This window comes from Sarcophilus harrisii, chromosome 1 (genome assembly GCF_902635505.1).
Source record: "Sarcophilus harrisii chromosome 1, mSarHar1.11, whole genome shotgun sequence".
Lineage (NCBI taxonomy): Eukaryota > Metazoa > Chordata > Mammalia > Dasyuromorphia > Dasyuridae > Sarcophilus > Sarcophilus harrisii.
The window spans coordinates 397,615,865-397,628,627 of NC_045426.1; positions in this window are offsets into that span (position 1 = coordinate 397,615,865).

Sequence of the window (12,763 nt, forward strand, 5' to 3'; positions counted from 1 at the left end):
ACTATCTCTTCATATGTTTTGAAAATTTAAAAAAAAACCCTTAAAAATAAATTGTCCAAAAAAACATACCCTATGATATTTGCCTGTCTTTGTCCCACTCCACAGGGCTCAAGTATTTCTTACTATGAATTCTATTTCCAAAACCATCAGAGTCTGTTGCCCAAATAATGCTCCATCAGGAGCCTGCTGTGGCTCATAAAATCAGCTTAAAGTATCTTGTTTAAGCCAATATGTGAAATATTGTATGCAGCATCTAGAACCTTTTACACAGCCAAAGTTAGGGGTCATTCTCTCAATAATTTTTTTCCAGGTGGCAATTTTGCAAATTTATTTGTTGTAACAAGTTGATAATTGGAATCTTTACCCTCTTTTACCTTCTTGGAAGATACATTAGAGAAATTAGCATCCACTTTCTCACCAAAGTATAATAGAACAATCCCTTCTTTGCTCTTGGTACTAGTCAGTAAAAGTCTGTAAGTGCTTTGTTGTGTATTTGGGTTTTTTTAATGCATACTACTGCCTTCACAGCATGCCTTAAGCCAAATTGTCAAGGACAGACTTATTTAACATTCTCACCATAGGAAAGTGTCAGAAAATAATCAGTAAAACCAGGTTCTTTAAGATGCTTTATAATTGTACATGTCAACTCTGGCCTTAAATCTTGTTGTTGTATTATATCTCACTATGTGTTCTGTGAAAAAAAATGTGGGGGGAGAAGTGGGGGGAAATGGTAGCAATTCTTATTCAGTTCACAATCTTAACAGGGAACCATATGTGGTGGGAAACTGCAGATTCCTTTTAAGACATTATTTAAAGGTTCCCCTTAACCTGCCATGCTGAGCATTGACTTTCTGTCACTGAGTTATGTATGGAGATTTGGGGCTTCTGTCAATTGATCTGCAGAGAACATTCTCACTGACTGCTTAAGAGAGGGACAGTAGCAAGGGCTAGCAGGAGAACATGGTAAGCAAGACTAGCAATTGGTCAGTGCTCAGGAGTAGAAAACTGATCTAAAATATTAATAGGAACTCAAAGCAAGTGGGGGCAGAGGAAGGGAGGTCTTTGTTGTTGATTTTTTATGTTATATTTGCTAAAATTCTTAAGTCAATGGAAAAAGGATACTATTCTGCCTGAAAAAAATTCTATTCCTGAAGCAAGTATCTGGACCTATAAAATTTAACTGTGATATTTTTTTCTTATCAAAAAGTCTGTGTTTTGTTTTGCCCCCCCCCCTCCACCTTCCAAATGCTAATGCTTCATCAAAGGGAAAGCCCTTTCAGATGTACTTCCTTCTTTCTTTCTCTCCCTTCCTCTCCCTCCCTCCCTTCCTCCCTCCTTTCTTCTCTCTCTCTCTTCCTCTATCTCTCCCTCTATCTCTCTGTGTCTCTCTCACCCTCTTCTCTCTCTCTCGCTGACACATACACAATATAAATTATATACATATATATCTTTTATGTAAGCTATTTATATGTTAAATCTTGCCTTTGAATATGAACTTCCTGAGGCAGGGATTATTTTTCTTTGTATCCCCAGAATTTAGTATAATTAGCACTTAATAAATGAGTGTTAACTGACTGACTAATGCATCTAAGGTAATACTTTCAGCATCAAAAGAGGCCAATGAGCTTTCTTTAATTTCAGGGCTAGACTACATCCCTAATTCTAGCTACACTGCATGACGTTTGTTATAAAGATGACTAGATGAGCGAATGGTAGACCAGATCAGCTACGTGGTGTAAATAAATTCAATCATGGAACTTTTCATACTGCTATTTGTCTTGAAAGTTGGTTTCTTCACTGGAAAAAAAAGGAATATCTTTCTTCTTCTGTCTTAGCATAAAAGCATTTGAGCCCACACCTCTCATTACCTCATATCTTTCTTCTACATAGTGTCATTTTACATTATGATATGTCCCTTCATTTAGTAGAATTCATCCTTCTTGCCCAGAGAGACTGGTATTAGGGACCTTCAAAAAATTCTGATGAGCTAAACTTAAAAAAAAAGATAAAGGCATGAAGAAAGTCTTCTCTCAAATGAATGACAGTAGGGATTCTGTCATTTTTAGCTCTTAAAAGCTAATGATAAAAGGGACTAATACAGAACACTGAGCTAGAGTTGGACTAATAAATGAGTCTTAATACAAGACTAACATTGACCTAGAATGACTTCCTTTTTAAAATCAGTCTTCTAAACATAAAACTGAAGCATTTCAAACTCAGATAATTACATTTCTTATCAAACACATGGGTCCTTGCATTTCTTTTTGTAAAATAATTTGGTTTAATATATATCCAGTTTAATTAAAATTTATAAGTGGTTATAGACCAAACCAAGTGTATCTTAATTAAATCAGAACATGGCTCACAGATGCTGGGGTTGACTCCAATTCTAATAAAGGAAATGCAAATACTAAATAATTAGAGACTTGGTTGACTAATTTTGGTCAGGTAGGGAACAAGACCAATGTGAGGTCAGTATTTTCATCCATCTCATAAAAAGAAGGCAACTTCCTAGAATGTCCCATTAACCAGAATGGGTAAAAAGAAAAGGTGACCTGACTAATTAAAATTGAAAAATGTTAAAATGTAAAATAATCTATGGACTTCCAAATTATCAAATAACAAGCTTATCTCTTATGGGTATCTGCTAAAGGCAGGCAGGAGGAAAAAATCTTTCTGTGACTCCTCTCACAATGAAGTGCCCCATCAGCAATATTCTTATCACTAACAAATTAATCATAGCAGGACAGGACTCTCAACAAAACCAAAGAAGAAAATTGGACTTTGGAAAAGAGAACGGGTGCTCTCCAGGATACTCACAGAACCACCAGAAAGACATGTCAATGAGAATCATTTGCCCAGTGCAAATGAATACATTTGCTAAAGAATTATCATTAAATGACCATGAAAGTCTTAAGTGGTTACTTTACATCTAACTTCTGTTTGACTTATTATAATCTATTAGGGATAAGACAGGCAACTACATTGTGAATACTACTAAGAAAATGACTGGGATTATTCTCTTTTTTCAATTCATCCGCTTAGAATAGAACTCACCCTGAGGAGGATAAAAGTGTAGGTTAATATCATTAGTGAATAAATCAAGTCATATTTATTGATCATCTACTACATACAATACATTGTATTAACTAGGAAAATATACGTGCACACATGCATACATGCATACATGTACACATACATATACATGATAAAGTTCTGGGTCACTATGTGGGATTGACAGGTAAAGCCTGAAGTACTGATAAATTTATTCCCAAAGGCAAGCAGGGAAGGGTACTGATGGGGATCAGCTCAGCCTTACAGTCCTACCACTGTGGAAGTCTTGGGTAACCACTTTACTGTGACTAATCAGAAAGCCAAATTATTTCAAAGCCCCAAGATGGGATTTCTTCTATAAATGACCTATGTCATCTTTGCTTAATCTCTTTTGGGTTAGTCCACCATGGCATTCTTTCTCATGGAGTCTTTTTTCTATCCCCTCCCCCATATCTTATGATGTCTTCTCTTTATCCTACCCCCTGCCTCATAGTGTCTTTCTCCTTCTTATAGCTAACTCATTTAAGGTGCTAAACTCTTCTATGAATTTAGTTTGTCAGTTAATAGTGCACTTCCACCTTATGGTGTATTCCTTTCTCCTGGTTAATTGTGAGTTCCTCTAGGGAATTTTTTTTCATTATTAATTGTTAAAAAACCACCCTTTCCTTGATAAGTATATGTTCTCTGAAATCTATTTCATATTTGTCTCTCCTGGTGTCTATTTTACCTTTTTATTTTTTCTGTAACCTCTTCTTGTTAAAAAAAACTATCTTTTGGCAGAGAAAAAGGTTATTGTGAATTCTTCACAAATGAATTGCTAGCAGACTCCATCACTTGGTACCTAACCAATCCCATCATTTTGTATCTACACCAATCTCATTATACATATAAAATATATGCACGTATTTATATAAACATATATATAACTCAGTCAATAAATATTTATTAAGTAATACACTGTGCAAAGTGCCAAATAAATTATTAAAATAATGAATATTATAAGAAATCACAGAAAAGAGAGCTCCCTCCTCAAGGTGGTCAGAAAAATTTTCATGGAATCTGGGATTTAAAGAAAGACCTTGGGGTATGAATAAGATTTGAAAAGATAGAAGCATTAGGCATCCAGAGAGGAGGGAGAGAAACAAGCAGATAAAAAGTAGAGTTAAGAATTATGAGTTGTTATTTATGACATTTTAGGACTTATAAAGGTTATAAGATCCATATGAACATAGCAAGTTGACTGTTTTGGCTGGAGTGAATGTTCATGTGGAAAATTAATGAGAATAAGGTAGGAAAGGTATGCTGAAGAAGCTTGTGGAAGGCCTTGAATGCCAAACAAAAGATTTTTTTTTATAAAAAATGAGAAACCATAGATTATTTTGAGCATAGTATTTTGATTAATAGACCTGATAAAATCACTAATTTCAAAAAATTAATATGACTTTGTAGTGAAAGATTGGGGGGGTAAATTAGAGGCAGCTGGCTAGTTCCATAGACCAAGTATGAAGTGGTTTGGGATCTAAACTACAGGAGTGGTGTTAGATTAGGGAACCATCAGATCTTCACATGACCTTTTCATCTTCTAGAGATTCCCTGAAATGTGTTCCTACCTTCTGCTTCCCAGAACTTTCACTTTCAAGTGAAGTTAAGAAATCCTTATTTAATATTTATTATGAGCAATAATTATAAATAACTATGTGGTACAGGAGATAGAGTACTGGCCCCAGAGACAAAAGGACCTGAGTTCAAATCTGGAATCAGACATTAATTGTATGACTCTGGGCAAGTCACCTAACTCTCTTTGCCTCAGCATCTTTTCCAAGAAAACTTCAAATCCAGTCATCAATAATAAGACACAGCTAATCAGCTAAACAACAAAATAGGTAAGGTATGTTGCCCTGAACAGACTATATTAATAATATTATGTTCTGTTATTTTACTGTGAATACAAAAAGAGTAAGCTCACTTAAGGAACTTATATTTTAATGAGTCAGGGGTTTTTATCTTTTTTGTGTACCAATGACCCCTTTGGAAATATAGTGAAAACTATGGATGCCTTCACAGAAAAAAAATGTTTTTAATGCATAAAATAAAATATACAGTATTTTAACAGAAATCAATTACATTGAAATGCAGATATCAAAAATAAATTTAATTCATAGACCCCAAGTTAAGAAATCCTGTTAGAGCATATAGATTACATGAAAATAAGAGAATTGTAGCCAGAGAGAGGTGAAATTTTTTTCATTCATTCATTCATGCAGTTGAATAATGCACTTTCCAGAAGAAAAGGTTAAATTGAAAGGTAAAAGAGGAAGGGTATGCTTGAGATGAGACAAAAGGAATATGGCATGGTCCGGTGATTGAAGTCAGCTAAGAATGTAATTTCACCAACTAACAGGACCCAGGGTGGAAACTGGATGTCCTGGTAAAAAGGGGTAATGGCATGCACTAGTTCTGGGTGCCATGGCAAGAAAGTTATAGCACATTTCTTAGACATAGAGAGTTATGAAGTAAAAATGTTTGTTCTTGTTCTTTACTGATCTACATTGTAACAGGATAAGGATAGGGTAGTATATATACAATCTTCCATATGTATCAGTTGGTTACAGAAAGAATTGTTCCACATCAAAGACTATATTTCTAATCTCAACCAACCATCTCCAAAGTGTGCAAAGTGAGAAGCCAGGTGAGAAATCATGAATAGTTTGTGAAAAACTTTCATTATTACTGGATGATGTGAAAAGCACATATCCATCAATGGTGGGTCAAAGGTCTTATGCTTTTGTGGATAAAAGAACAGTACATAATTTGTCAGACACATGACATAAGTAGAAGCTGACATTTTCCCATAGACATGACATAGATGGGGGGGGGGTAAGATTGAAGTTTTTTTTCTTTTCTCCCCTTATAATGAATGCCTTATATATATCAAGAGAGCTCTACTTATTTTCATCCTTTTAAGCCTATTAACACAGTCAACGTTAACTTTCCCTCATACCAAAGACCTGATTGTAAAGCAACAGAACAAAGAAAGTAATAGTACATTTGCCTCTTGAATAGAACTCTGAATCCTCCTTATAAATAGCTATCACCCTCATCCTTAGAAAACTCTCTATCCTAGTCTGTCTATTTCTATGTTCAGTAATTTTAGCTTCCAGGAAGTCAGCATTGTCACTGCCATTAAAATGTTGTCTTCTGCCTCTGACAAAAAAAAAAAGCATCATCAAATTGTTCTCTACAAAGAAAAAGATTTGAGGAATTGACATAGGAAACCATTTGCCATTGCTTCCAGAACCCAGAAAAACATTCCCATCTTTTATAGCTGGTTGGCAAGAAATATGATTAATTTGAAGTTTTAAACAATTAGTAGTAATTCCAGACTGCATCTCCGAACCTGCATAACTTGTCTGAAGTTGTAGAGGGAATTGAATCCAAGCCATCAGACTATGATGACATCTTTCTTCTCTAACATGATACCTTTCTAGTGATGGTAGGATCATAAATTTAGGGACTTTAGAGATCTAATTCAAAATACTTATTTTAAAGATGAGGAAAGAAAAATCCATAAAGCCTATGCCTCCTTTCCTCCTTGAAACTTATATCTTTCTGTTTAACTTCTTTGTACTTATCAGTCTCCCTTTTATTAGGGTGTTTTTACATATGACTTACCACAATTTCTCTCCTATCTACTCCTTTCTTTCTAGAATTACTGTTACTACCCTAGCATTGATCCTTGTTATTAAACTGACCAAATAGATCTATTTCTCTCCAATCCATTCTTCATAAAACTGCCAGATGATTTTCAAAATATGAAAATATTTAGTGAAAATTTGCTGAAAGGGGAATCAGGAAGTTGGGGAAAGTGAGAGGGAAAAAGGAGTTTAGTCACTGTGATTGATGTTATAGGGAGTCAATAAGAGCTGAATAAAAAGAATTTCTGTGCTACAATGAGGATCTGGTTGTGGTTACAAAGCATGACTTTGTAAAAAAACATGCATAGACAGCCCACTTTTGTGATTGTTAGCAGTGTATGGCAACTCAGAGATAGAAGTCTTATGATGGTAAAACGTCACATGTAAGGTGCCAACCTTAACTCTTCACTAGAGAGGTAGGGCTACCATTGGACAGTGACAATAACTACAATGTCTTCAGATAAAAACAAAATTTCAACTAATGCAAAAAAAGTAGAAGGAATGCATGACAAAGAGATCAAGATGAATTTATTTACAATAGGATAGGGCTTCATTTCCTTCTCTAGCCAGTTTTGACTCTATAGTAAGCCCTTTAAGCATTTTTCTTGCTGTCACTTTTGAAAGTCCCACTCCCTTATCCTTCTGCAATTCCCATCCTACTGATACAAAAGCTTGGGCAATCCTCATCTGCTACATCCTCTACTTTTGCTGGACATGAAACCCTGAAGTCATCTTCACAGATTTGAAATCAGAAAGATGAAACTTTCTGATTCCAGACCTAGTGCTCTACCCACTGTCCCCAGTTTCTTACTTCTCTGATCCATCCTCTATACAGTTATCAAAATAATCTTCCTTCTGCACAGCTGACCAAACCACACCCCTATTCAAAAATCTTAGCTATTTCCTTAATACCATTAGAATTTTCATTTTAAAAAAGCTTTTTACCCAATCAATAGACAAAAAGCATTTATTAAGCACTCACTATATCCAGCTGCCATTTAAGGCTTCTTCCAGTCTTGTTCCAAACAATATCTCCAGCCTTACTTCCCATCATCCACTTTCTATCTCATCCCATCCCATCCCATCCCAAATGCATTATCTATTTCCCATCAGGGATAGAGTATTCTCCCCTCATCCATTTTTTTTCAGATTTCTTCAAGGTTCAGCTCAAATGCCACATCCTCTTTTAAGCCTCCTATGATTCCCCAATTCCTCAGCAATTAGTGCTCTTTCCCTCCTCAAATATTCTTAGAGCCTTTTGACTTTTTTTCTTTTTCACTCCCTTTCTTGGAATATTCTTGTCTATCTTATGTCTTTCCAAGAAAAAACCCTAAGGATAGATTTTATTCGTGAATCCTTAGCACAAATCACAGTACCTTAAACATAGCGAGTACTTAATGTCTATTGAATTGAACTGAATTTTAAAAGGCAAAATGGAAGATCCTCAGAAGTGCATAGGAGAAGTATAGAGGTGGCTGGATAGGGAAGAAGAGATTGGGAAGCGAGAAAATAGTATAAGGAATAAACTTTCCCCCCAGGGCAATAATCTTGATGATAGGGAGGCTGGGAAGAAAACAAGAAGAAAAAATTAGACAAAAGAAGTACTGAATGGGCTTAGTCAATTAAAGGAAAGGCTTCTGTCCCCTCCAACTATTCCATTTGGTTTCTTAGCAAAGATGTCAGAGTATTTTGTCATTTCCTTCACTAGCTCATTTTACAGTGAAAACAGAGGCAATCAGGGAGAAATGACTTGGCCACAGTTACATAGTGAATAAGTGTCAAAGGTCAGATTTGAACTCAGATTATTTCTGACTTCAAGCTCATTGCTTTATCCACCGTACCATCTAGCTGCCATTGGTGAAGTTTACAAGACTAATAAGTTCAGAAGGTCCAGTGTAGGGATGTTGATGTATATGTTTCCTTTGCAGACTAAGTTTCCCTCAGCTTGGTTCCTTATATCAAGTGAGCAGATTTCCTAAACTTTAGGGCCTTCAGGATGCTATGGGCTTAGGCAGGTGAGGCAGGAACACTAGGCTGGTGACTTACCTCCATGTCTGTTTTCAAGGAATTTGAAATCTAGTTGGAAAGACAAGAAAGAAATAAACAGTTCAAGCAAAGAACAGAAGAAAAACTTAACAATGTAGAATAAACTATGTTTAGGATCACAGACCTAGAGCTGGAAAAAGGCCATTTAATATTCTCTGATATTACAGATGAGAAAACTGAGATGCAAGCAGATTAGCTGAATTTACATAGATAGTAATATTACAGGTAGGATTTGAATCAAGGACTTTCCTTGAACCCAAAGGACTTTCCACTGTAAATGCCCAACCCCCATACATTAATTTTCTTATACAGCATATTAGTGGAAATATGTATAGAAAAATTGCACATTTAATATATATATATATTGAATTACTTACCATCTAGGAGAGGAGGTGGGGAAAGGGAGAGAAAAAATTAGAACACAAGGTTTTGTAAAGGTAAATGTTGAAAATTATCTATGAATATATTTTGAAAATAAAAAGCTTTAATTAAAAATAAAAGGGATATAGTACAGAGAGTGAGAATCTTCAGAATTCAGAATGAGGCTCAGAAACCTTTTAGCCCACATATGATAGGTGAAGAAAAGCATTTCAAACATGTAATAATTTTATGTTAATAATAAAGAACTAAGATTATTGCACTAACAGTCATTTACTTGGGTGCCTTTCTCAGTGACTTGTGCTAAACCTAATAATTTTAAAATAAATGAGTCACAACATAATCTTGAGCATGTTGTGGCTGCTTCAGCAATTACACACCTAGTAGTAAACATCATCTGCCTCCAAAATTAGAAAAAGAGACTGAGAAAAAAGATTTGTTTTCCTTTTGCATGGTTATGGTCAGCAGAAAGAAAAAAAAGCTAGTAAAATCTTGCTTATCACAACATTTCTGAATGCTTATGAGACCATATTTGCCAATATATATGCTCAGACAGTCTCATTTACTGATATCTCAAAAGTCTTAGCATAGTTTTTAAGCTTTAATAATTGAAAGCTTGTCTGAGACCTTTGTAACTCCCTATAAATATATGCTATGAGAATGTTTCCCTGAGAATTTAGTAAATTGCCAATTACCATTTTTTTTTAATCTAAAAAGGAATACTGTTTTTTTTAAATCAACATTCTATTGTCAATCAGCAAATGAGGTCTGCTCCAAAAATTTATCTGTAAGTTAGTTGTTTGAAATAAAGAACATATTTTCCCACAAAAAGAATATTAGAAATGCTTGTCAGATTCCTATTATTGTTTTTTAAGTCATGTTCTATACTTCATGACCCAATCTGGAGTATTCTTGGCAAAGATTCTTTGCCATTTCCCTCTCTAGCTCAATTCGTTTTACACATGAAGCAACTGGGGCAAACAGGGTAAAGCTACTTGCCCAGAGTCACATAGCTAGCAAGTATCTGAGGCCAGATTTGAACTCAGGAGGATGTCATCATGGCTTGAGGCTCAGCATTCTATCCATTGTACCACCCAGCTGTACCAGTTCCTCATTGCCACAAAAGTTTGTCTGACTCATTAAGTATCTGAAATACTGTACTTTTCTAAAACGGAATTTTAAAAAAAAAAGTTTTTTTAATCACGATTGCTATCATTGAAGAAAAGAAAACTTCATTAGAGGAGAAAGGAAAAAGATTTATGGGAATTCTGAAAGAGATTTCTGAGCACTTTCAAAGGTAATGCAGGTCGATGGAAATGATTTGTGTCTATTTTTACCTTAAAATTTAGGGTCCTTCTTTGTCTCAATGTAGGTAGATAAATAGTATTAGATTGAGTACAGCAATTTTCTCTCTGTCTCTCTGTCTCTCTCTCTCTCTGTGTGTGTCTGTCTCTCTGTCTCTGTCTCTTTCTCTCTGTCTTTTTCTCTCCTTCCCTCCCTCCTCCGCCCCCTCTTCTTTCTCCTCCTTCCCTCCTCCTCCACACACACACATCTTGAAGTAACCAACAAGAGCTAAAAGAAAGAAAAGGAGAAAAAAAGCTAAAAATATATAAAGAAAAAGTTGCTTAAGGTAGAATTAACTGTGCTGTGAGCACTAAATGTCAGAGGGGAAAAGATAGAAGCAAAAGGAATGCAAAAATCACCCAAAGGGGAAGAAAGCTTTTGATGAAAAGACCTTATATCACTTATTTCTTCCCCCTGTAATCAACTTAAGTGCTGTCTAGGTCAGACGGGGGAGGGATGGTTTAGGCGTAAGTGTGGAGAGATAGTCAGTGAGTGCACAGCCAACATTTTGCATGTGCAGTGCTTCCAGTCACCTTCAGGTTCCTTTTTTAGTTCTATCATCTATTCACAAGCCTCTATTTTCCATTAGATCTTTCCCAAAAAAGCCTTCACTATGCGAAGGACATGATAATCTATTGCTGTATGGCTCCACTCAATAAATCTATAAATTATAGGCTTCGTAGGTAAAATCTCTTTTACCTGGTTCCCTCATTCTAGTCCAAATGAACCTATCCATTCCTTGTTCCTATCCCAGTCTTTCCTACTTCAAGTATGCCCCCCGAAACTCCTGATCTTTAATTAACAAAATGCCCTTTGTATTACACCTGTGTCCTTACTCATCAATAATTTGTATGAATTTTGTATTTATGTATATGTGTAAATGATATTCTCTCTCCTCCCTAATAGAATGCAACTTCCTTTAGAACAAGGATTGTTATCATTGTACCTATCTCTATAAACTTGCTACTATGTGCCAAGCACCTAATGCAGTATCTGGCACAGAGTAAGCACATAATAAATGTTTGTTGAATTGAATGGGATGAAATGGAATATATGATAGCATACTGAGTTTAAGAACATTTATTTAAAAGATAATTCAAAGTAAATAACAAACAATGCAATAACAAATAGTCACTCCCAACACGGTTTTTCCAAATCCATTTCCTCCCTCTCTCTAGACCAGGCTATCATAATTCATTTCTCCCAGATCTTCAAGTATTGTTGTGATTGTTATTGTTACTTTTGTTGTTATTGATGATATATTATATAATTATTTATATAATATGATTGATGATATATTGTTTAATGTTATATTGTATTATATTATTATAGTAACAGTAATAAATAATAACATTTGAATAATGTTTCAAGATTTGCAAAGTACTTTATATTCATAACTTCATTTGATTCACAGTCTTACAAGCTAGGATAAAACAATGTGATCTGCCTTGTTTATCAGGCAAAAGGTATAATCTCAACATCCAGAAGAATGTTTTTCTACAGAAGGGTTGAAGCACCACTGAGAGGTCTTGCTGCTTCCTTGGGGATCCTTCCTATCACTGATTGTGCACTATAAGTTTGCACCCTCCTACCACTGGCACCAGCAGCACTCAAGAAGGCAAAGTTGAGGGGAAATACTCCAACAGGAAATAAACCCAATTCTCTGAATTCTTTCTATCTCTACTTCTAATATTTGTTCTCAAGTCCAAAGCTTCTAAAATTGTGGGTCACACCTCCATGTGGGGTCATGTAACTAAATGTAAGGATCACAAAAAAATTGGCAACAGCAAAAGATAACAAATAGTATGTCAAGATCTAATTCTTTATGTAAAAATAAATAAGCACATCCAACTCATTAGTATGCAAATTTGCTTTCATCTTTGATTAATGACAAAATTCTATGTAGACCAAAAATTTTTTAAAATAAATTTCTTTATGATTTATTATCAATAAATGTTTGATTTGTATACCCATTTTATATATCTATATACCCGAGGTCACATAAAAATTTCTCAGGCAAAAAAAGGTCATGACTAGGAAAAGTTTAAGGAGCCCTGCTCTAGCTCACTTCCTTCATTTGTCCTCTGATCAAAACTCCTTCCCCAAACTTCTAAACTTCCTCAACTAGAAGATGCCATCACTGAGGGTTAGGTGGTGATTCATGTTGCTGAACCTTAAACATGAACATACCTTCACCACAGAAATAAAAGACATTTGTAAGAGAGGGATTTGTAACTTAGGGATTA